Here is a 23,935-nt window from a genome sequence, read left to right as displayed (position 1 = left end):
TACCTAAAGCCCATTATGGTCCCAAATCTAAGAAGGCCCAAAGCCTAACAATGACCCAAAGTCAGAAAGACTAGTGGCCCAACAAGGCCCAAAACCCTAATAGTCCAAATATGGCCCAAATCACAAAAGTCAACGAAAGTCAACAAGTGTTGAGTACGCCCAGCGTACTCAGACTTAAGCCCAACATATGCCTCCTTTGGCTAGTACGCGTTGCATACGAGCTGGGTACTCCCAATGTATTCCACAGCAAGCCCAACTTGCCATTAAGTGCTTAATTGGCTAAGCCACTAAGTCCATTTCTCATATCTGATCCTAAATGATGTCTTAACACGAAAAGTTGGTAACTTTACTCCTTTGCATGTCTTAATCGGACCCAATACTTGATTTTTACCAATAAAACCCATAATAAGAACCCTAACTCATGCATGGTCCAATACAACACATCAAGATTGCATTTTTATGCACAAGGAACCTCCAAAATGCTAAGATCTATCATCCCTAGCTTCTGGAGTAGCTCATACTCACAAGCATGACTTAAGGGACCATAAATGTATAAAAACAAGCCCTAACTAGATCTAACATAATGAACCATCAAGTTAAGAGTTGTATACCTCCAAAAAGCTTTCCAAGTTAGTGATGATTCTGGATCCACAAGCTCCAACCACACCAATGAAACTTCCAAGTGTTCTTCTTCCTTCAAGATCACCAAAAACACCTTCAAAGGTCACTTCCACGCTTAAAACACTCAAATGGCAATTAGGGTTTCGTTCTCAGGGTTTAGAGAGGTGGAGGCTGGTCATAAGAAGGTCCAATAGCAACTTAAGGTGTTTAAATAGTGCACAAGCCCTAAAAATTAGGGTTTGTCCCAGGTGACCGTACGCCCTACCCCACGTACGTGGGTGCCTCCGCGACCAAGATATCGAGCCAGTACGTCCAGCGTACTCCTAGCGTACGCCCAACGTACTCGGGTAGGGACCAATATGCAACAGTTTTAAGGTTAAGGACAAAAATGAAAAATACCTAAAATGCAAAAGTTACAATTATCCCTCACTTGAATCAGACTTCGTCCTCGAAGTCCGTCTCTGCGAACAACTCCGGATAAGGCTCCATCATCTTGACCTCGGGCTCCCACGTCCATTCTGATCCTTTGTGGTGCTGCCATTGCACCTTTACCAGATCCACCGACTTGTTACGCAGAGTCTTTGTCTTCCTATCAAGGATGGCAATAAGTATCTCAATATAATTCAGACGATCATCCACCTGAATATCCTCTAATGGAACCACCGCGGAATCATCAACCAAACATTTTCGCAGTCGAGAGACGTGAAACGAGATATGGATCTAACTAAACTCCTCGGGTAGATCTAAGCGATAAACAACCCTGCCCACCCAGGCCAAAACCCTGAAAGGATCGATATACCTGGGGCCCAACTTGCCCCTCTTCCTGAATCAGGTGACACCTTTCCAAGGTGACACCTTCAGGAGAACCATATCTCCAACCTGGAACACTAGATCTGATCGACGCTTGTCGGCATAGCTCTTCTGTCGTCTCTGTATTGTCTAAAGTCTACCCCGAACCTACTGAATCAACTCAATAGTCTTGAGTACCACATCAGTACTCCCCATGACTCGCTGACCGACCTCACCCCAACACATCAGGGTCCTGCACTTCCTCCCATAGAGCATATCAAAAGGAGGTCGATCAGTGATGGCGTGCTAACTGTTGTTATATGAAAACTCCGCCAAATGAAGATACGTATCCTAACTCCCACCGAAATCCAATAGACATTCCTGAAGCATATCCTCCAAGGTCTGGATAGTCCGCTCACTCTGTCCATCAGTATGCGGGTGGAAAGTCATGCTGAAATGCAGATGAGTATCCAGCTCCTCGTGAAACCTCTTCCAGAACCTGGAAGTAAACTGGACATCCCTGTCTGAAACCACTAAATCCGGCATCCCATGTTGTGCCACAACCTCCCTGATTTAAATGTCAGTCAACTGTTGGATTAGATGTCTAAGCCCATAACTATTACTGGTATGTACTTGACCCGAGAGTAGCATGGTCCATTTGGGTTGCATATCATCAGGACAATTTGTTAGGATGGACTCTTGAGAGATGGTTAAATATGATTTATTAATATATTATAAGTACTAATATATTAATATGAAATCATATGGTTTTAATTAGTATTGATCAAGAATTAATTTAGAATTGATTTAGTGATCAAAAGGAGACTAATTAAATCTATGGGGACTAATTATGTTAATTAGTTATATTTATGTGTGTTGGGCTTATGATCCATGTTGGACCAAGTTTATGTATGGATACATAAAGAGTTGGGCCACATGAACCATGGGTCATAAGACCCATGGGTATGGATTTGGGTTATATCCATGACCCTAGAAATCCCACATATAAATACATACTTCATTGCCCAAAATCGTGACTAAGGGATTCTTGGAGTTCATGGTGGTTTTGGGTGCATGGAGATTCTCTCTCAAGTTCCTCCTTTGTTCATGATGTGTTGTGATTCCACTTGAGGCTTCCACACTATTGGGGCTAATCTCTTAAGGCTAGATACATCAAGACTTCAATCTCCACCATAAGGTATGTTATCTTAACTAGATTCATCTGTGGTATATGATAATTGTATGCTAGTTATAGGTTTAATACCTTGGAAACACCATTGCATGTATAATTAGTGAAAACATAGATCCAAGGTATTTAGGGTTGCATGAACACCTTAGGAGTGTTAGAATGCTCAAAACCCAACAGTGGTATCAGAGCCTAGGCTTGTTTTCAATTTATACATGCTGAAATAGCTTAAAAATCGAAAATTCTGGCTTCCTGGGCACTGGACTCGCCGAGTCCATGAAGAAATTCATCATACTCGTCGAGTAGGTTCATACACTCGACGAGTAGAAGCCCCTGCCAGCATATTTTCGACTTTTAAGGCTGGAATTGGTCTAGAATCATTACCTTAAACTGTTTTGGACTTATAAAACATGTTTTTGATGTGGTAATGATTATGGTAAACCAATTTTAAAGTCATTATCAAAGTTTCAAGTTTTATATATGTTTATATGATTCTTGAAAATTGTTGATGTGGATTGTTCATGCTTATGAGTTTTGGTAGATCATAGGAGTTATATGCAAATTGTTTGTTAGTGTAATTCTTGATCTTAATGAAATTGTATGGACTCCATAACTTGTCCTCAAGTTATGGATTACCTAAAGTTTTTTGTGTCACCTTGTTTTATGAGTTAATTTAGATTAATGAAAAAATTATATGTCAGTTGTTTTCAATCCAAATTGATCTAAGGGTAGTTCATAAAATGTGTTTTTGTAACTTGTCCTCAAGTTATATGAAAAGTCACATTTATGAATCTTAAAACTCATAAAAGTGTCATAGGTTACAAAATGAAGAGTCTTTTTCTCATAAATAGTTTTATGGACTTCATAACTTGTCCTCAAGTTATGGATGTTCAAGAGTCTCTTCATTAAAGTTTTTAAAACTTTAATTAAACTCATAAGTTATGAAAATTCCAAGAGTTTGAAAAGTTTCAATACTTGCCCTCAAGTTTTGGAATTTGCAAAGTTACATCCCCATGTATACTTTAATTCCAAATTAAACCTTAGAATTTTAAAAGTTTAAAATTCAACTTTATACTATTATAATATTAAAAAATTAATGGTTATATATATGTATAAGATAAAGTCAATCTTACCGTTAGTAGGCCTCATTCACGAAGCCGGTCTCTAAGGGGGGTATAAGGTTACTGCCTATAAAATGGCAGTTTAATGGGTGTCCACTCACCCACCGCTTCCTTGACTGGTGGAGGGTCGTTAGCCGAACGGGTAGGATAAGACTCTAATTCTCCTTTCATTAAAAGTATAATGATAAATACTAAGTAACTAAACACTTATAAATTCTCAATCTTAGTTACTTAGGAAAATGTGAATTTGGTGCTAACCCATGAAATTACACTTTGCACCCTTGTTAAGTCGTTAGTGGAGCGTGTGTGGTTAACCGGCACACTAACATGGGACTGACTATGTCTGGCAAAGGGTGACTTAAGTTTTATCATAGATCGGTGGAGCGCGTGTGGTTAACCGACACATCGATTGGGTGATAAAATTAAGGGTACCAAGTCAATTTGCATTGTTATTCACACCTTGTTTGTGATCCTCGGCATCCCAGTCACAAACTTGAGAGGGCACAATCGAAATTTAAACATGCCATTTAAAGTTTAATGAATCTCAAAATATCTAGGAGTTTCAATCCAATTAAAACTTAATAATTTATTTTGTTTTTCATGGTGGAAATTGGTAAATCGTCATTTACCTACCTTCAAATACTTTGTAGCTTGGATTACGACATCCCTCTTCCAATTTATAAAATAGTTTGTTGGGTCCTAACCTTAATATTTCATATTGGGTGTTATGTTAAGGACTTAAATCAACTGAAACTTGAATTTCTCCCTCATAGATGTCTAAGTTCAGACAACTATGGTCTTTCTCATCCTTTTGGATAGAGCTTCACTTCCTCTACCTCCTCCAATAATTCTCCATGACCCACAAGTTCAAGGTCACTCAATCCCTAATTGGCAAGCAAAGTCTATATGTTCTTACATCTTGGAGATTAAGTCACATATTGGCAAGCCAGGAGATTTGGGTGTCAAAGTCTTAAGGGAGTTGACTGTTAACTAGGCTCTTCAATCACTTCCTAAGTCATATAGTGAGTTCTTTAAGGACTACTATGTGACAGACCATGACATAACCCTTAATGATCTTACATATTTGCACAATGCTACTGAATCAGCAATGATTTGGAGCAATGGTAAAGCAAATATGATTGAAAGATCTATTTCCCATGCTTCCATGGACATTGGTAATGGGAAATTAAGACTAAGTCCTTACTCACATGCATGTGTGAGTCAAGTGAAGGACTAAAAGATTGGGTACACTTGGTTGTGCGCTGGTCAGGTCCACCACAAATATCGATAAGATTATTCGTTATGATTTACTAAAGTTTAGTAAATATGGTTATACTTACAAGTTTAAGTGTAATTCTGAAACATTGGAAAAGTTTCAATGTATGGCAGGACGAATAAGAAGAATCAAATAAGGGAGAAAGGTAAAAGTTTCTCCAATCTAAAGAGATGGGAGAGTACTTGAGTATCGTGTTTTATGATTATCTTAGTGATTATAAAACCATATCATAATTGATCCTCTAAAGACACCTTAGTGCATTTGTTTGGCTAAGGAGAGGAATCATGAACTGTGGAAATGGTCATATCAAAAGATAAATCATACTTCGTTCCAAAACAAGTCTTAGAGTCATACTCTAAGATTGTAACTTGAGTCACATAATTTTAAGAAAGGTTTATAACACTTATCAAATGTAGAGTAACATGTTTCTTACTCTTGTACATTTGAAGTTGGTAAGTTGTGATGTTTTGGATAAAACAGAGACCAACTAAGACCAATTGTGAGAAGTGTTTATCTTGATAAGAATCCGCACTAACTCTTGAATATTTATTTTGTCAAGGAATGGTTCTTGACAAGAGAATCTTATATGTCAAGAGGTCAGTGGGAGTCTTAAAAGATCTTGAGATAGTTTCAAGAACTAATCAAGAGTATTGTTAATCACTAGCCCACGACTTGAGGTTTGTAACCTATCGTGTTGACATATTCTTATTTCTGTGTCTATTCTAGTTAAAAGTTGACTATGCTTGTGAGCTCTATGAGTTCTCAATTGTTTGCATAACAACCTGGAAGCAATGGTAGCCCCTGCACTACTAAGTGGCAAGAAAATGAGATCGGTCAAGTTCAGTCCATATGAATTTGGATTTGTCACTAACCTTGTCTTATGATTATGGTTTTGACAAATTTGCATGGATAGGAACACTTACACCATAAAAAAAAATCTAAGTGTCATAAGGTTTCTCTCCGATTCATGAAAATGATGGTGAGGAAACTCTTTCACTAAATAGATTTTAAGTAGATAGCAATTGTGATATTTGCATTCTCAAAGCCATTAGTGGAGCGCGTGTGGTTAACCGGCACACTGGCATGAACTTGTGAGAATGGCAGAAGGTCTAAACATTATGATTACGACACCCCTCTTCATAACTGCTTAGACACACATGTGAGCTGTCTAAGAAAAGGTGTATGATTTTGATAAAGTCTTATCAAAGCATCTTGTATCAGAAAACTGAACTTTGGTAAGAAAGTCAATAAAGTATTGATTTCTAGGAGTCCAGCTGATTTCTGGGTACATGTCAAAGTTGGTGGGAGCATAAAGTGTTATGCCGGTTAAATTATAATTAGACAAAATTACAAAAATGGTCCCTGTGACTTACCAAAAGTCACAAAGTCAGTCCTTATTAATATTTTTTGATGCAAATGGTCCTTGTGGTTTGCGAAACTTGCAAAGTTGGTTCTTTTTACTAACACCGTTAGTAAAACGCCGTTAGGGACTAAATCTGTAAGGGCGTTTTCGTCTTTTCAAGTATAGAAGGACTGAATTCGTGACATTTGAGAAACCACAGGGACCATTTTTGAAATTTGTTTGAAAAAATAAATTAATTTGCTGAAGGTAGGGGGAAGGCTCGAACTCACGACCTCCACCCCCTTTATTTGACCAAAACCATAACCAGTTGAGGTGATTGCTCACTTAGTTATAACACCCTAAAACTAATTTATATAATAATAAAAACGTTAATATTTAAATAATAAATAAATTACAAAAAACATTTTTTTTACTTAACTTTTTTTTAAATAAAACAAAAAGTATTTTAGTCGTATTACAAAAAAAATTGTTTTTTACAAATAATTTGTATGTATTTTTATGTATTTATTTTACGTAAAATATATTTTTTTATTTCTTTAAAAAATAAGTTTTCATATAAAAAATATGTTTTGGTATATTATATTTTTTATGTCTTTGAAATAATAATAATTAACACTACTCATGACATAAAAAAATGTATAAATTCTATTGAGCCGCTAGTTCTAAAACCGTTTTTTCGGTTATATGTATTAAAAACAACTTAACAACGATTATGTTATGTATCTAAACAATTAATACGGTTTTTTTATGTCAAGAGTACTATTAATTATCGTTATTTTAAAAAGATATATCATTATTTCTTTTCATCTTCATTTCAATCATACGATTTAAAACTTGCAATTAAGATGAAATACGTATTTTAAATAAGATATATAATCGAATATGTTTTTTATGTTTTGTTAAATACATATAACCAAAAAACGGTTTTCAGAAAACTGATTGGTCCAATCAGTTTTCTAAAAACCATTTTTCGGTTATATGTATTTAAAAAAAGATGAAATACGTATTTTAGAACTAGCGACCCAAAAGAATTAATATTTTTTTTTTATGTCATGAGTAGTATTAATTATTATTATTTCAAAGACATAAAAAATATAATATACGAAAACATATTTTTTATATGAAAACTTATTTTTTAAAGAAATAAAAAAATATTTTTTACGTAAAATAAATACATAAAAATACATACAAATTATTTGTAAAAAACAATTTTTTATTTTGTAATACGACTAAAATACTTTTTGTTTTGTTTAAAAAAAAGTTATGTAAAAAAAATGTTTTTTGTAATTTATTTATTATTTAAATATTAACGTTTTTTTATTATATAAATTAGTTTTAGGGTGTTATAACAAAGTGAACAATCAGCTCAACTGGTTAAGGTTTTGGTCAAATAAAGGGGGTGGAGGTTGTGAGTTCCAGCCTTCCCCCCTACCTTCAGCAAATTAATTTATTTTTTCAAACAAATTTCAAAAATGATCCCTGTGGTTTCTCAAATGTCAAGAATTCAGTCATTTTTACTAACAAAAATGATCCCTACCTTCAGCAAATTAATTTATTTTTTCAAACAAATTTCAAAAATGATCCCTGTGGTTTCTCAAATGTCACGAATTCAGTCCTTCTATACTTGAAAAGACGAAAATGCCCTTACAGATTTAGTCCCTAACGGCGTTTTACTAACGGTGTTAGTAAAAAGGGCAAACTTTGCAAGTTTTGCAAACCACAAGGACCATGTGCATCAAAAAAAATTAATAGGGACTGACTTTGTGACTTTTGGTAAACCACAGGGACCTTTTTTGTAATTTTGTCTTATAATTATCATGTTAGTGGGAGCATGATTATTATGTTACGTGTTGCAAGTTAGCAATGTTAATTATAGAAAACAACAGTTTCAATTCGCTTTGAAAAGTTGTTTTGCTATAATTAAGGGAGAGGATTTTATATTTCATTCCAATTCTACAAGCTTAGATTGAGATTTTAATCAACTTTAGTCAAGGATATATATGAATGTTATGTTGGAATGGTTCAACATAATGAAATTCTATATATGTGGCGTTCTCAAAATTCGATTATGATTACGGCATCCCTCTTCATAGTTCGAATTGTGAGAACATGGAAAATAAAATTTTTATAGCATGAATCGTGTCCCATATGCTTCGGGTATAGGATCGATTACATCCATTCTAAATTTTCCAAATGCTTAGGGCATTAAGAGGGAAAAAGGAATAGAACCGGATATGACTAAAATGATTAAGCAATTGTTGAGGACAATCTGAGGTTTACCAAAGATTGGTTGCTCGTGGACAATTGGAAGTATAGTGTAAACTTTGGAAATGACCATATTGACATATTCTGAAAAGAGGAAACTCTTGTTCGAAGTGATAGTCAAAATGGTAATATGGAATTGTTTCCATAGGTGGAAGTTATTCTCTGAATCTGTGTAAGATTAGAAAACTTAAAGCAAAGAAGGATGTTCAAAGGAATGTACTTTGAATATGAGACTTCGTTTCCATGGAATTGATCTCCATTGGAATACTTTGTAATGTCTGTTGCCAAGTCTTTGTGACTTTTGTGCATAGTCATTACAAGAGAATCATTGCATATAAGTTTAGAATCTAACAGATTACAGTAAATGGCAAGAGTTTGGTATTCTTACATTTACAAAAGGGATTGGGATTGTGAAATGAGCATCATTGGAGTCGTGTTCAATTGATCTATTTCACAAAAGAAAGGACCATAGGTAAACATAGTGTGCATGCTTGGAGCATGGCATGACTATTGTTTTAATTAAAGTATTAAGTTGATAATTCGAAACATTACATGAATAATGAGTAATCAATATGGTGCTTAGATAAATGGTGTTTTTTATTTACTCTCAAAGTGTTGGGGCCATATAGGATTAGTATTATTCTTGTGTTTCACTTTGCATGTTTTGACTTCCCGAATAACTAAGTTATTCAAACTGTCCACAGTCAATCATACTTTGGAAGTAGGTATTGAGGCAAGACTGTCATGAATGGGTCTGTAGTCTGTCTAGGTGGCTAGACTTAGCTGTAGTATTCATGAGTGCTCCTGGAATAAGATTCGAGTATTGGATTAAACCCACGCTCATTTCAATCACTTCATGGATTTTATCACGAGTGAATCATGAGACGATAATATCTTATGTTCTTCAAACCTAGAGATATGAGTTGTTAACTATGAGTTGGTTATACATTGATTGTACGAAAACGCATCAGTAACTTGATGTTATAAAACGTGCCTTTGTGTATGATTCAACAAGTAGTTAGTACAAGCATATGAGTCAAAGTTTATCCACTCCTTTTACCTCATAAGGATAAAAGCGATATCTGTGGGCCCATCGATGATTTAGTGATGACACCCCTAAGTGCTTGGCCAAGCCTGGACTGATTTGATTTGTTCAATTAGTCAGTTGTCATAAATCGAAAATCGATAAAACAACAAATGGACAGAGAGAATGATTATAATCCATGTCTCAGTCCATATGATATCTAGAATGGAGGAATATATGATCACTTATCTAATGGACGCGTCATTGATTTGTTCAGAGTTCGACAGTGACTTTAAGAGCTACGATTGCTAGTCGGGTTATGAAGTCGTACTTGCAATAATAGTTTTAGACTTATCCAAGTGGGAGACTGTTGAATTAGATGTCTAAGCCCATAACTATTATTGGTATGTACTTGACCCGAGAGTAGCATGGTCCATTTGGGTTGCATATCATCAGGACAATTTGTTAGGATGGACTCTTGAGAGAAGGTTAAATATGATTTATTAATATATTATAAGTACTAATATATTAATATGAAATCATATGGTTTTAATTAGTATTGATCAAGAATTAATTTAGAATTGATTTAGTGATCAAAAGGAGACTAATTAAATCTATGGGGACTAATTATGTTAATTAGTTATATTTATGTGTGTTGGGCTTATGATCCATGTTGGACCAAGTTTATGTATGGATACATAAAGAGTTGGGCCACATGAACCATGGGTCATAAGACCCATGGGTATGGATTTGGGTTATATCCATGACCCTAGAAATCCCACATATAAATACATACTTCATTGCCCAAAATCGTGACTAAGGGATTCTTGGAGTTCATGGTGGTTTTGGGTGCATGGAGATTCTCTCTCAAGTTCCTCCTTTGTTCATGATGTATTGTGATTCCACTTGAGGCTTCCACACTATTGGGGCTAAGCTCTTAAGGCTAGATACATCAAGACTTCAATCTCCACCATAAGGTATGTTATCTTAACTAGATTCATTTGTGGTATATGATAATTGTATGCTAGTTATAGGTTTAATACCTTGGAAACACCATTGCATGTATAATTAGTGAAAACATAGATCCAAGATATTTAGGGTTGCATGAACACCTTAGGAGTGTTAGAATGCTCAAAACCCAACACCAACTTCTCCACAGAGATACTCTCCTGAATCGGAATGAAATGTGCGCTCTTGGTCAATCGATCCACGATGACCCATATCGAATCCACTCCGCGCGCTGTCTGTGGCAACTTCGTGATGAAATCCATAGTAATCTCTTCCTATTTCCAAATGGGAATGTATAATGGCTGCAACTTGTCGTAAGGTCGCTGATATTCGGCCCTGACTTTCCTACAAGTCAGGAACCTCTCCACATACCATGCCACATCTTGTTTCATGCATGGACACCAATAGTCGAGCCGAAGATACCTATATGGAACCCACCAATAGAGAACATCGATTTGTATGCCTCCTCCATCAAAACCTGGCGCGCACCTCCCAAATATGGAACCCACACCCTCCGATGAAGGGTCAATAACCACGGACTATCATAATCGAAGGAAGCCATCTGACCAATTATACGCTCACTCTTTTGGTGCTCTTCCTTCATACCCTCAACCTGAGCCTCTCGGATCTGCCCTAAACGTGGAGTAATCACCTTCATCCTCAAGCACATATCCCTGATCGGAGCCGCTACCTCCTTGCGGCTGACAGCATCGGCCACCACGTTGGCCTTCCCCGGGTGATAAAGGATCTCACAATCATAATTCTTCACCACATCCAACCATCTACGCTGCCTCATGTTCAAATTTGGTTGATCTATCAAATACCTCAGGCTCTTGTGATCCATGTAGACAGTACAATAAGACCCAATAGAGGTAATGTCTCCTAATCTTGAGGGAAAACACCACAATCCCAACTCTAAATCATGTGTAGGATAATTCACCTCATGAGGCTTCAGCTGCCTCAAAGCGTAAGCAATCCTATGATCCCGCTGCATCAACATTGGTCCCAAACTTGTGATAGACGCATCACAATATACCTCAAAATCCACAATACCCCCCGACAAGCTCATAATCGGAGCCTCGCATAATCGCTGCCTCAATCTCGAAAGATGCCTGCTGCTTAGGCCCCCAACGAAAAGCGACGGTCTTTTGGTCAACCGAGTCAAAGGAACCACTATCTTGGAGAAATCCTGAATGAATCTCTGATAGTAACCCGCTAGTACAAGGAAACTCCAAATCTCAGATGGAGACCACGAAACCTCCCACCCATCACTGCCTCGACCTTGGCCGGATCGACCAGAATATCGTTCTGGTTGAAAAGGTGCCCCAAAAACTACACCTCGCACAAATAGAACTCACACTTGGAAAACTTCGCATATAGTCTCTCCCTCCTTAAGGTCTGCAATACCTCCCTCAGATGCTCCTCATGTAGCTACTGGGTCTTGGAATAGACCAGGATGTCATTGATAAACACAATCACAGACTGATCCAACATAGGTCTGCATATGCGATTCATGAGATCCATAAATGCGACTAGAGCATTGGTGAGCCCGAAGGGCATCACCACAAACTTGTAATGACCATAACGAGTCCGGAAAGCCGTCTCATGCGTATATTCCTCCCTAATCCTCATCTTATGATAAACCGAATGCAGATCAATCTTAGAGAACCAAGATGCACCCTGAAGTTGGTCAAATAAATCATCAATCCTCGGGAGTGGATAACGGTTCTTCACCATTAGCTTATTCATCTCCCGGTAGTCGATACACATCTGATGCGACCCATCCTTCTTCTTTACAAACAGGATCGACTCTCCCCATGGCGAACTACTCGGCTGGATAAATCCCTTGTGTAACAGCTCCTGCATCTGTGTAGAAAACTCATGCATATCAGGAGGTGCTAATCGATAAGGTGCTTTGGCTATCAGAGCCACACCAGGAACCAAGTCAATCCGAAACTCCACCTGTCTCTCCGGAGGCACTCCAGGTAAATCATCCGGGAATACATTATGATATTCCAGAACAACCAATACATCATGCAAATACGCCTTACCCTTCTCCCGGGTATCCATCACATAGGCAACAAATCCAGAACAACCCTACTGAAGATAACGCTTGGCCCTAACTGCTGAACATGAAACCATCCCACGCTGAACACCATCTCCCTGAATCACCAACTGTTGCTCATAATCAATCATTGCCCTATTGGGGCTCAGCCAATCCATCCCCACAATAACCTTGCTCTCATGTAGGGGAATATGAACCAAATTAATCAGATACCGCTCACTGAACAACCCTAGAACACAACCCCGATGAACCCTAGATACTCGCACAGGACGATCATCAGCAATCTCAACCTCTAATGGACAATCCAGCTCCCTGGGAGCATCGACAAACCTCTTGTTGAGCGCAAGAGATACAAAAGATCGGGTAACCCCCGAATAAAACAATACTAAGGCAGAGATACCATTCACAAGGAATGATCCTAAAACAAAACACACGAATATAAGCAGATGAATCAACATAAATAAAGAGATAAGTAAAAGATACATACCCGTCACCACATCAGGTGTTGCACGAGCCTCCTCGGCCTTCAGCTGGAAAGCCCTGTTCTTCACAACAGGTGCATCCTCCTTGCCCTGGCGGCCATCCGTGATCCTCAATTTAATAATATATAAATTGAGAAATCATATTATTTAATTAGTATTGATTAAGAATTAATTTGGAATTAATTTTGTGATCAAAAGAGACTGATTAAATTAAGGGGACTGATATTGTAATTAACTGTTAATTGCAAGATGGGTTGTGGACTCCCAATAGAAGGGATGGACGAATTCTATTGAAGCCCATAGAAGAATTCATCCATATGGGGCCTTCTGGAAGGGTCTACTGGGCTGCTTAAGGATTAAGCAGTTTAATTAGGGTTTTGACTGAAACCCTAGCAGCTCAGCTATATATAGAACCCCTATCCTATGACTCCAATTTTCGGCCACTTGATCCCAAGGAGAACCCTAGCCGATTTTTGAGTGCCTTCCAACCTCTCTCATATTCTTCCAACTTGCTTTTGGTGTTTGTGACTTATTATAGGTATCTGTTGGATTAGATGTCTAAGCCCATAACTATTATTGGTATGTACTTGACCCGAGAGTAGCATGGTCCATTTGGGTTGCATATCATCAGGACAATTTGTTAGGATGGACTTTTGAGAGAAGGTTATTTATGGTTTATTAATATATTATAAGTTATAATATATTAATATGAAATCATATGTTTTAATTAGTATCGATCAAGAATTAATTTGGAATTAATTTAGTGATCAAAAGAGACTAATTAAATCTATGGGGACTAATTATGATAATTAGTTATATTTATATGTGTTGGGCTTATGATCCATGTTGGACCAAGTTTATGTATGGATACATAAAGAGTTGGGCCACATGAACCATGGATCATAAAACCCATGGGTATGGATTATGGGTTATACCCATGACCCTTGGAATCCTACATATAAATAGGTTACTCCATAGCCAAAATCACCACTTCTTTTCTTAGAGAAATATGGAGGTGTTTTGGTGCATGGAATTCTCTCTCAAGAGCCACCTTTGTCCTAGGTGTGTTGTGATTCCATTTGAGGCATTTCATACTATTGGTGCTAAGCTCTTAAGGCCAAATACATCAAGACTTCAAGCCACATAAAAGGTATGTTTCCCTAACTAGTATATTATATGGTTTATGTCAAATGCATGCTAGTTATAGGTTTAATGCCTTGGAAACCATTTGCATGTATAATAGAGAAAACATAGATCCAAGGTATTTAGGGTTGTATGTGCACCATAGGATGTTGTAGTATACTAAAACCCAACAGTGGTATCAGAGCCATGGGTTGTTTTCTATTATATTTGATGCAAATGTATTTTTTTTTCAAGTTGAAGAAAAAAAAAAGAAAAAAAAACATGAAGTTTGTCAAATTTTATGATAATTACTTGATTTTATGAAAAACGAATTATTTGTAAAATTTGAATCATTTGTTATATGAGTTGAATTAGGTCAAGTTTAGTAAAAGATAAAATGATATGATTATTTTTTTAGTTTTAAAAGTTTGATCCAAATGTTTTAAGGAGTTACATATTTTGTCATAAAATTTTGGAGCTCAAAAGTTTTTTTTAAGTTGTGATCTTAAGGGTTTTTGAAACTTCCATAAGTTATGGATATGAAAGTTTTTTAAAAAAAAAAATTGATTCAAAGTTTTTATGGAGTTACAAAATTTGGTGTTAATGTTTTAAAGAATTCCATAACTTGTTCTTAAGTTATGGAACATGGAAAATTTCATCATAAAACACCATTAATTCCATAAGTTATGGAATCCAAAGGTTTTCAAGAATTACAAAACTTGCCCTCAAATTTTGGAATTTGGAAAAAGTTTTTTTTATGATAAAAAAAAGAATTGAATTCTAAAACTCTTGGGTTCATAACTTAAACAATTAATTAAATGGTTTTAATTTTGAATTTAATAATTGGAATTATGATGTTTTTATTGAATAATTCAATTAACTCTTATGGACTTTATTAATAGATAATTAAAGTGTTTAATTAAAAGAGAATTAATAATTCCATAATGACATGGTTTAAGTTTAATTAAATTAAGAGTATAGTTTAATTAATAGATTAAACCACCAAGTATTTTAAATGTCTAAAATACACCCTTATACTATTATAATATTAAAAGTTTAATATATTATATGTATAAGAGCAAGTCGTCTTACCATTAGTAGGCGTCATTCACGAATCCGGTCTATAAGGGGGGTATAAGGTTACTGCCTATAAAATGGCAGTTTAATGGGTGTCCACTCTCACTCACCGCTTCCTTGACCGGTGGAGGGTCGTTAGCCGAACAGGTAGGACAAGGACTATAATTCTCCCTTCATTATAAGTATAATGATAAATACTAAGTAACTAAACACTTATAAATTCTCAATCTTAGTTACTTAGGAAAATGTGAATAAGGTGCTAATCCATGAAATTACACTTTGCACTTTGTTTAAGCTGTTAGTGGAGCGTGTGTGGTTAACCAGCACACTAACCTGGACTTAACAAGGTAGGCAAAGGGTAACTTAATGTTTATCATAGTATCGTTGGAGCGTGTGTGGTTAACCGGCACATCGATTGAGGGGTAAATATTAAGGGTACCAAGTATATTTGCATGGTTACTTCACACCTTGTTTTGTGATCCTCGGCATCCCAGTCACAAAACCTGAAGGGCACACTCGAGATTGAAACATGCCATTGAAAAGTTCAATGAATCTCAAAAGAACCTAGGAGTTTCAAAAACCAATTAAAACCTAATAATACATTTCGTTTATCTTGGTGGAAATTGGTGAATCGTCATTCACCTACCTTCAAATATTTTATAGCTTGGATTACGGCATCCCTCTTCCAAGTTATAAAATAGTTTGTTGGGTCCTACCCTTAATATATCATATTGGGTGTTATATTAAGGACTTAAATCAACTTTACGTGAATTTCTCCCATTGTTGATGTCTGGTTTAGACAACAATGATCTTCCCAAACCAAGCTTTCCTAATGAATATGACTTCTCGAGTTTGGCTCATGGAAGTCATACTTCTCTTCCTCCACCTCCTCCAATTATTCTCCCTAACCCACAAGTTCAAGGTCACTCAAGCCTTAATGGCAAGCAAGGTCTATGTGTGATCACATCTTAGAGATGAAGTCACATATTGACAAGCCGGGAGAGTTGGGTGTCAAAGTCTTGAGAAAGCTGGATGTTCAATCACTTTCTAAGTCACATAGTGAGTTCCTTTGGGACTACTATGAAACATACTATGACATGAACCTTAATGATCATATCTATTTGCTTGGTGCTGCTGAATCAGCAATGATTTGGAACGATAGTAAAGCAAATTTGATTAGAAGATCAACTTCCCAAAAACTTTATGGGTAGTGACAATGGTGACACTGGAAATCCAGAAAAAGCATTCTCTTCCCAATGGAAAGGGATTGGCCATAGTCAACCCGGTTGACCAAATGGTAAAGAGAAAGGCTAAGTCTGAGATAGTCCCATTACCAAAGGGTCCATATGTTTATTTTGCCAAAGGAAGGGGCGTTGATTGCAAAGCTGCCAAATTTACCTAAGGATGTTAAAGTCAATAAGTTTGACTCTACATCAGGTAGAGCCCATTATCTAACTCTGTTAAGTTCTATTCTGAGATCCTCATTACATGATGTGACTGGGTCACATGTTGATGTTTTAAGAATCAAAGAATAGAGAGAAATCTTAAAGGAAGTATATGCTGATTCTGATCGCGAAGATGGATTTCGATCGCATCAGAATTTTGAGCAGTTGCTTAAGAAGTTATGATATATTGCTAACGAATAGATAACAACAATTTTCCATGTGGATTGTAAGGATAAATTTTTCCGCAAAGTTTTAAAATAAAAGAAAATTGTTTAATTTTATTTATTTGAAGTATCCTTACAATGGCATTTGTGGAAAATTGTTGCTTATATGATTCCACTGACAACAATATTGGAAAATGGATTTGATTCTTTCATTTGTGGTAGTGTCTAAATTTACCAAATCAGGAAAGTTCCTCATCACCCAAGTTTCAATTGGACCAAAACTTGGAATCATGCAAGTTGAATAGTATGATGAATGAGAACTTTCAAGCATTGGAAAATCAAGACTAATTACTTGTTCATATGGATGTGTGAGTCAAGTGAAGGACTAAAGGGATCGAGTACACATTCTTGTGCACTGGTCATGTCCACCACAAAGCTCGTTAAGACTATTTGATTTACTAAAGTTTAGTAAATATGGTTATACTTACAAGTTTAAGTATAATTCTGAAACATTGGAAAAGTCTCAATGTATGGCAGAACGAATGGGAAGAATCAAATTAGGCAGAAAGATAAAAGTTTCTCAAATCTGAAAAGATGGGAGAGTACTTTAGTATCATGTTTGTGATCATCTTAATGATTTAGAAATCATATCACAATTAGTCCTCTAAAGGTCATCTTAGTGCATTCTTATGACTAAGAAGAGGAGTCATGAATTGTTGAAATGGTTAGATCAGGAAGATGAGTCATACTTCGTTCCAAAACAATTCTTAGAGTCATACTCCAAGATTGTAACTTGAGTGACATATCTTAAAGAAAGGTTTAAAACACTTGTCAAATGTAAGAGTAAAAGTGTCCTACTCTTGTACATTTGAAATTGGTAAGTTGTGATGTTTTGGATAAAACAAAGACCAACTAAGGCCAATTGTGTGAAGTGTTTGTCTTGATAAAGAATCCGCACTATCTCTTGAATATTTGGCAAGATAGTTTTATATGTCAAGAGGATAGTGGGAGTCTTAAAGATCCTAAAAAGAATTTCAAGAACTAATCAAGAATAAAACCTGAGGTTCTACACTAGCACACGACTTGAGGTTTATAACCTATCGTGTTGACATATTCTATGCCCATTCCAGTTAAAGTTGGCTTTGCATAGGAGTTCTGAAAGTTCTCAATTGGTTGCATAACAACTTGGAAGCAATGGCAGGCCCTGTACTGCCAGGTGGCAAGAAGTTAAGATTGCATAAGTTCAGTCCATATGAGTTTGGATTTGTCATTATCCTTGTCTTATGACTATGGTTTTGACGATTCACATGGATAAGAACATATACACCATAAAATCTAAGGGTCATAAGGTTTCTCTCCGATTCATGAAAATGATGGTGAGGAAACACTTCCACCAAGTAGATTTGAAGCAGATGGCAAAAGGTCTAAACAATTGAGACTATGATTATGACATCCATTTTCATAGTTCTGAAATTGTTTAGACACACATGCATTCTATCTAAGGGAAGGTGTATGATTTTGATAAAGTTTTATCAAAGCATCTCGTATCAGAAATCTGAACTTTGGTAAGAAAGTCAATAAAGAATTGATTTCTAGAAGTCCAGCTGATTTATGAGTACATGTCAAAGCTAGTGGGAGGATAAGTGTTATGCTAATAATCATCATGTTAGTGGGAGCATGATAATTATTGTTAGTGTTGCAAGTTAGCAATGTTAATTATAGAAAACAAAAGTTTCAATTTGTGAGGCTGCAGGGATTGAAAAAGTTGTTTTGCTATACTTAAGGGAGAGGATATACTTCATTTCAGTTCTAAAGGCTTAGATTGAGACCTTAATCATCTTTAGTCAAGAATATATATATGAATTTCATGTTGGATTGGTTCAACTTAAGGAAATTCTATATATTGCGTTCTCAAAATTCGATTATGATTACGGCATCCCTCTTCATAGTCAAATTTTGAAAACATGGCAAATAAAAATATTGTAGCAAAAGACTGGTCTAGAATCATGTCTTTATGTGAGACATCATGAATCGTGTACCACTTGCTTTGGGTACAGAGGCATTAAGAATGGAAAAGGTCTAGAATTGGATATGACTAAAATGATTAAGCAATTGTCGAGGACAATCTGAGGTTTACCAAAGATTGGTTGCTCAGGGACAGTTGGAAGTATAGTGCTAATTTTGGAAGGACCATATTGACATATTCTGAAAAGAGGCATCTCTTATTCAGAAGTGATAGTCAAAATGAGAATATGGAGTTGTCTCCATAGGTGGAAGTTATCTGTGTAAGATTAGAAAACTTAATGCAAGAAGCATGTCCAAAGCAATGTACTTTGAATATGAGACTTAGTTTCCATGGAGTTGATCTCCATTGGAATACCTTATAATGACTGTTGACAAGTCTTTGTGACTTTGTACATATTCATGACAGGAGGGTCAGTGCATATAAGTTTAAAATCTAAACAAATTTCGATAAATGATAGGAATTTGAAATTCTCACATTTTTCGATAAGGATTTGGGAGTGTGAAATTAGAATCATTGAAATTATGTTCAATTGGTTTATTTCACAAAGTAAGGATCATAGACAAACATAGAGTGCATGTTTTGACTAGTGTTTTTAATTCAAGTATAAAGTTGATAAAACCGAAACAATGAATAATGAGTAATCAGTATGGTGATAAATAAAAGTGTTTATTTATATTCATAGGGTTTGATACCATATTTGATTCATTTATTCTTGTGTTTCACTTTGCATGTTTTGACTTCCAGAATAACTAAGTCGCTCTTCCTGAATGATTAAGTTATTCAAACCATCCACAGTCGGTCATATGTTGGAAGTAGATTTGAATCAAGACTGTCATGGGTTGGTTTGTAGAGGTCCAAGTTGGTGGACAAAGTGGTGCTACAACACTCATGAGTGATCTTAAGTTCCGAGTATTGGATTCAACCCGCGCTCATTTGAATCACTTCATGGATTTTATCACGAGTGATCATGAGACGATAATATCTTATATTCTTCAAACCTAGAGATATGAGTTGTTACTATGAGTTGGTTATACATTGATTGCACGAAAACGCATTGGTAACTCGATGTTATAAAACGTGCCTTTGTGTATGATTCAACAAGTAGTAGAACAAGCCATATGAGTCGAAGTTTATCCATTCCTTTTACCTTCGGGATAAAATCGATATCTGTGGGCCCCTCGATGATTTAGCGATGACACATGTGAGTGCTTGGCCAAGCCAGGACTGATTTGATTTGTTCAATCAGGCAGTCATCATAAATCGAAAATCGGGAAACAACAAATGGACAGAGAGAATGATTATAATCCATGTCTCAGTCCATATGATATCTAGAATGGAGGAATATATGATCCCTTATCTAATGGACAAGTCATTGACAAAGGTCAGAGTTCATTGACAAGATCAGAGTTCGACAGCGGCTTTAAGAGCTACGATTGCCAGTTGGTTTTTGAAGTCATACTCAATAATAGTTTTAGACTTATCCAAGTGGGAGACTGTTGGATTGATATCTAAGTCCATAACTATATTTGGTATGTACTTGACCCGACCCGGCATGGTCCATTTGGGTTGCACTTCACCGACACAATTTATATGGATAGTCTTTTGAGAATAGTATATTTATGATTTATATTAATATATTATAAGTTCTAATATATTAATATATAATCATATTATTTAATTAGTATTGATCAAGAATTAATTTATAATTAATTAAGTGATCAAAAGGAACTAATTAAATATGGACTCTTAGATATATATATGTGTAGTGGGCCAAGTTCATTTAGGTTGGGCTAAGTCTTCATGGATAGTCCATGGAGCTTTAACCCATGGATCCTAGGAAATGAAAGGTCATGGGTATTAGGGTTTAGCCCTAATCCTCCACACTATATAAATGGTCTTATGGTTCATGAAATTATGTTAGTGGCTAGTGTGGACACACTAAAGAGGGCAATAACCGATTTCATAGTGTGAGCCAAGTATCCATATTCTCTAAAGGTTTTCCAAGGTGTTTTGGTGATTTGTGATTCCACTTGAGGCTTCCACACTATTGGGGCTAAGCTCTTAAAGCTTGAAGACATCAAGCTACATCAAAAGGTATGTCATCTAACTAGAACTTTGTAGTATAGGTGCTTCATAATATGCTAGTTAGGATGAAACCTTGGAATATTTAATATTTGCATGTATAATAGAGAAAACATAGATCCAAGGTTTATAGGGTTGCATGTACACCATAGGAGTGGTAGAATGCTCAAAACCCAACAACTGGATCGGCTCACAAAATGCCTGATATCGCTCCTCAACATCTCATGGTATCTCACCTTCTTCATCTCCTCGTCCGCCACATATTGCAGAACCAATAACACCCTCTCACAGAACATAGAAGTGAACTCTTCCACCGTCTCAGTAGTCCAGAGCAGGTCCTGAAACTCCCTCGCCAACTACTGGACCTCAATCATAGGCACAAATTCAGCTCGGAACCTCGTCACAAAATTCTCCCAAGTCATCGGCTCAACCACCTTGCCTCCTAAGGTGTATCCAACTTCCTCCCACCATCCTCGGGCTCTGTCTTTCAGAATACAGGATGCAAGTATGACCTTTGCCTCCTCGGGACAAAGGCTAGATCGAAAGGCATTCCTGACGTTTTCCGACTAACGCCTACTCGCAATCGGGTCCTTCTTCCCGAAGAACTCCGGAGGCCCACATGCCTGGAACTCACGGAAAGTCAAAGAGCGGGTTCCCACCATCGCCACCATCTCAGAACGAAAAGCGACCAAGCCCTCATCCAGAATCTCCAGAATAACCTCCTTGACCGTGCCAAAGATCGTAGGAGTCTGCTCAAGAATACTGCAGGTAATCTCTGGTGAAATGAACTCTCGCATCTGATCATCCATATACCCGACTCCAGAGCCCGAACCCGAACCATCACCGGCACCAAAGCCGCTACCAGAACCTCCTCGAGTGACCACCATACTAAAAATAAACCATATAAACCATTAGAATATAGTCGAAGAATCTCACATTCTACAAGATTCCTGGTATCATCGTGACTTTCCTTTACTCGAGTACAGATCCTCTACTTCCAGTAGTACGGGCCCATACTCCCTTCCACATCTACCCGTACTTTCCTCAAGGATCGTCCCAATTCCTCTAATCACTCCCTTATCAATCTAACTAACCCTCAACAAGACAAGGCTCTCGGCACCGAATCGCCTCCTAGGTTTTCCTAGGGAAACCACCACACCACTCTCCGCCATCAGCTGCAGAAGGAACTCCACCTAATCCCCTCTAACTACCTCACGAATACAATTACATATCACTGACACCAGATAATTCTTCAAATGAAAGGTATCACGCTACAACATTTGGACTCAAACAAGAGCTGTGGAATAGATTTAAAACATAACCTTCTAAAAATATTTAGTCTTAATAATATGTAACTTAACATATTCGCTTACTAGTTAGCTGGTGTTAATGGGAACTCGTAAAATCACAAAGCTAGCAACATTCGAGCATCGAGTAATCGGAATCAATCATAACCTAAACAGGCCATCCTATCACTGACTGATCAGTACTAGTATGCAAGTCCACAAGCTCATACAGCAGGCATACAATGCATCTCTCTCCTAGCATCTTGTCATGAAATCTTGAGCAGATCCTTAGCCCTAATCTATCATGCGATTCACAGATTCACAATTCAAAGCATAACATAAAACATGTATGGGTATTTTGGGAAAACTTACTTGAGGTCGGTAGATTGCATGCACCACACCCCTTTCTTTTATTAGAAAAAATCTTTTTGTAAAACATTTTTTATGAAAAATCTACGAAATCCTCAGTTTGAGTACAGACACACCCGAGAGTATGCTTGAATCCATCAAACCAAGGCTCTAATACCAACTTGTAACGTCCCTAAATTTAAGACCAAAAATTTCATTTTCATAATAATAAAATCACCAATCAAACATGTTTATAAAACCATAAAGGAAAAACGAGTATGTCAATCAAACATCCCAAATACATAAGAGTCAAGTAAGGCGGAAATCATGGTGTGTGTGCGATGCGATCATCCCGAGCTTTTCCCCTTCGATCTGGAAGTACCTGAAACATAAACTGAAAACCATAAGCACGAAGCTTAGTGAGTTCCCTAAAATACCGCATACCATACATATCTACCAGCTCAAGGATGTGTCGGGTCTATTTCACCCCCAAGTCTATTTCAACTCATGTCTTGACCCAAGGCCGTACTGGGTGTATTTCACCCCTAGGTCTATTTCATCTCATATGTCAGCACAAGGCTGTACCGGCTCTATTTCACCCCCGGGTCTATTTCAAGCCACATACATATAGCAAACATGCACACAAGTATATAACACAAACTGTAGGAGTCACAAATACTACAAGCACATAACATATCCTAGTGTCCTACAGTATGGTGAGCAAACTCACCTCAGTCTGATGGCTGCCAAACAAATGATCGGGCTGCTAAACCGGAAAATCCCCGCGCTAATCAATCAAATATAACCCCAATTAATAATTTTCCACAAACCATAACTAGGAATCTAGTTCATTTGTCCAACACCCAGGGTAAAACACCATTTTACCCTTTCCTCACCTGGCCCAATAACCAAGGCCCAACCCAATGGCACCAAAAGCCTAATATGGTCCAAATTCCTAAATTATACCCAAAGCCCATTATAGGCTCAAATCCAAGAACGCCTATATCCTAACAATAAACCGAAGTCAAAAAGACTAGTGGCATAACAAGGCCCAAAACCCTAATAGTCCAAATACGGCCCAAATCACAAAAGTCAACGAAAGTCAACAGTTACTGACTTCGGTTTATTGTTAGTACACATTGTGTACGAGCTGGGTACGCCCAACATACTCCATAGCAAGCCCAA

Source organism: Lactuca virosa, chromosome 2 (assembly GCF_052849685.1).
Source record: "Lactuca virosa cultivar CGN04683 chromosome 2, Lactuca_virosa_CGN04683_v6, whole genome shotgun sequence".
Classification (NCBI taxonomy): Eukaryota; Viridiplantae; Streptophyta; class Magnoliopsida; order Asterales; family Asteraceae; genus Lactuca; species Lactuca virosa.
This window is presented reverse-complemented; position numbering follows the sequence as displayed.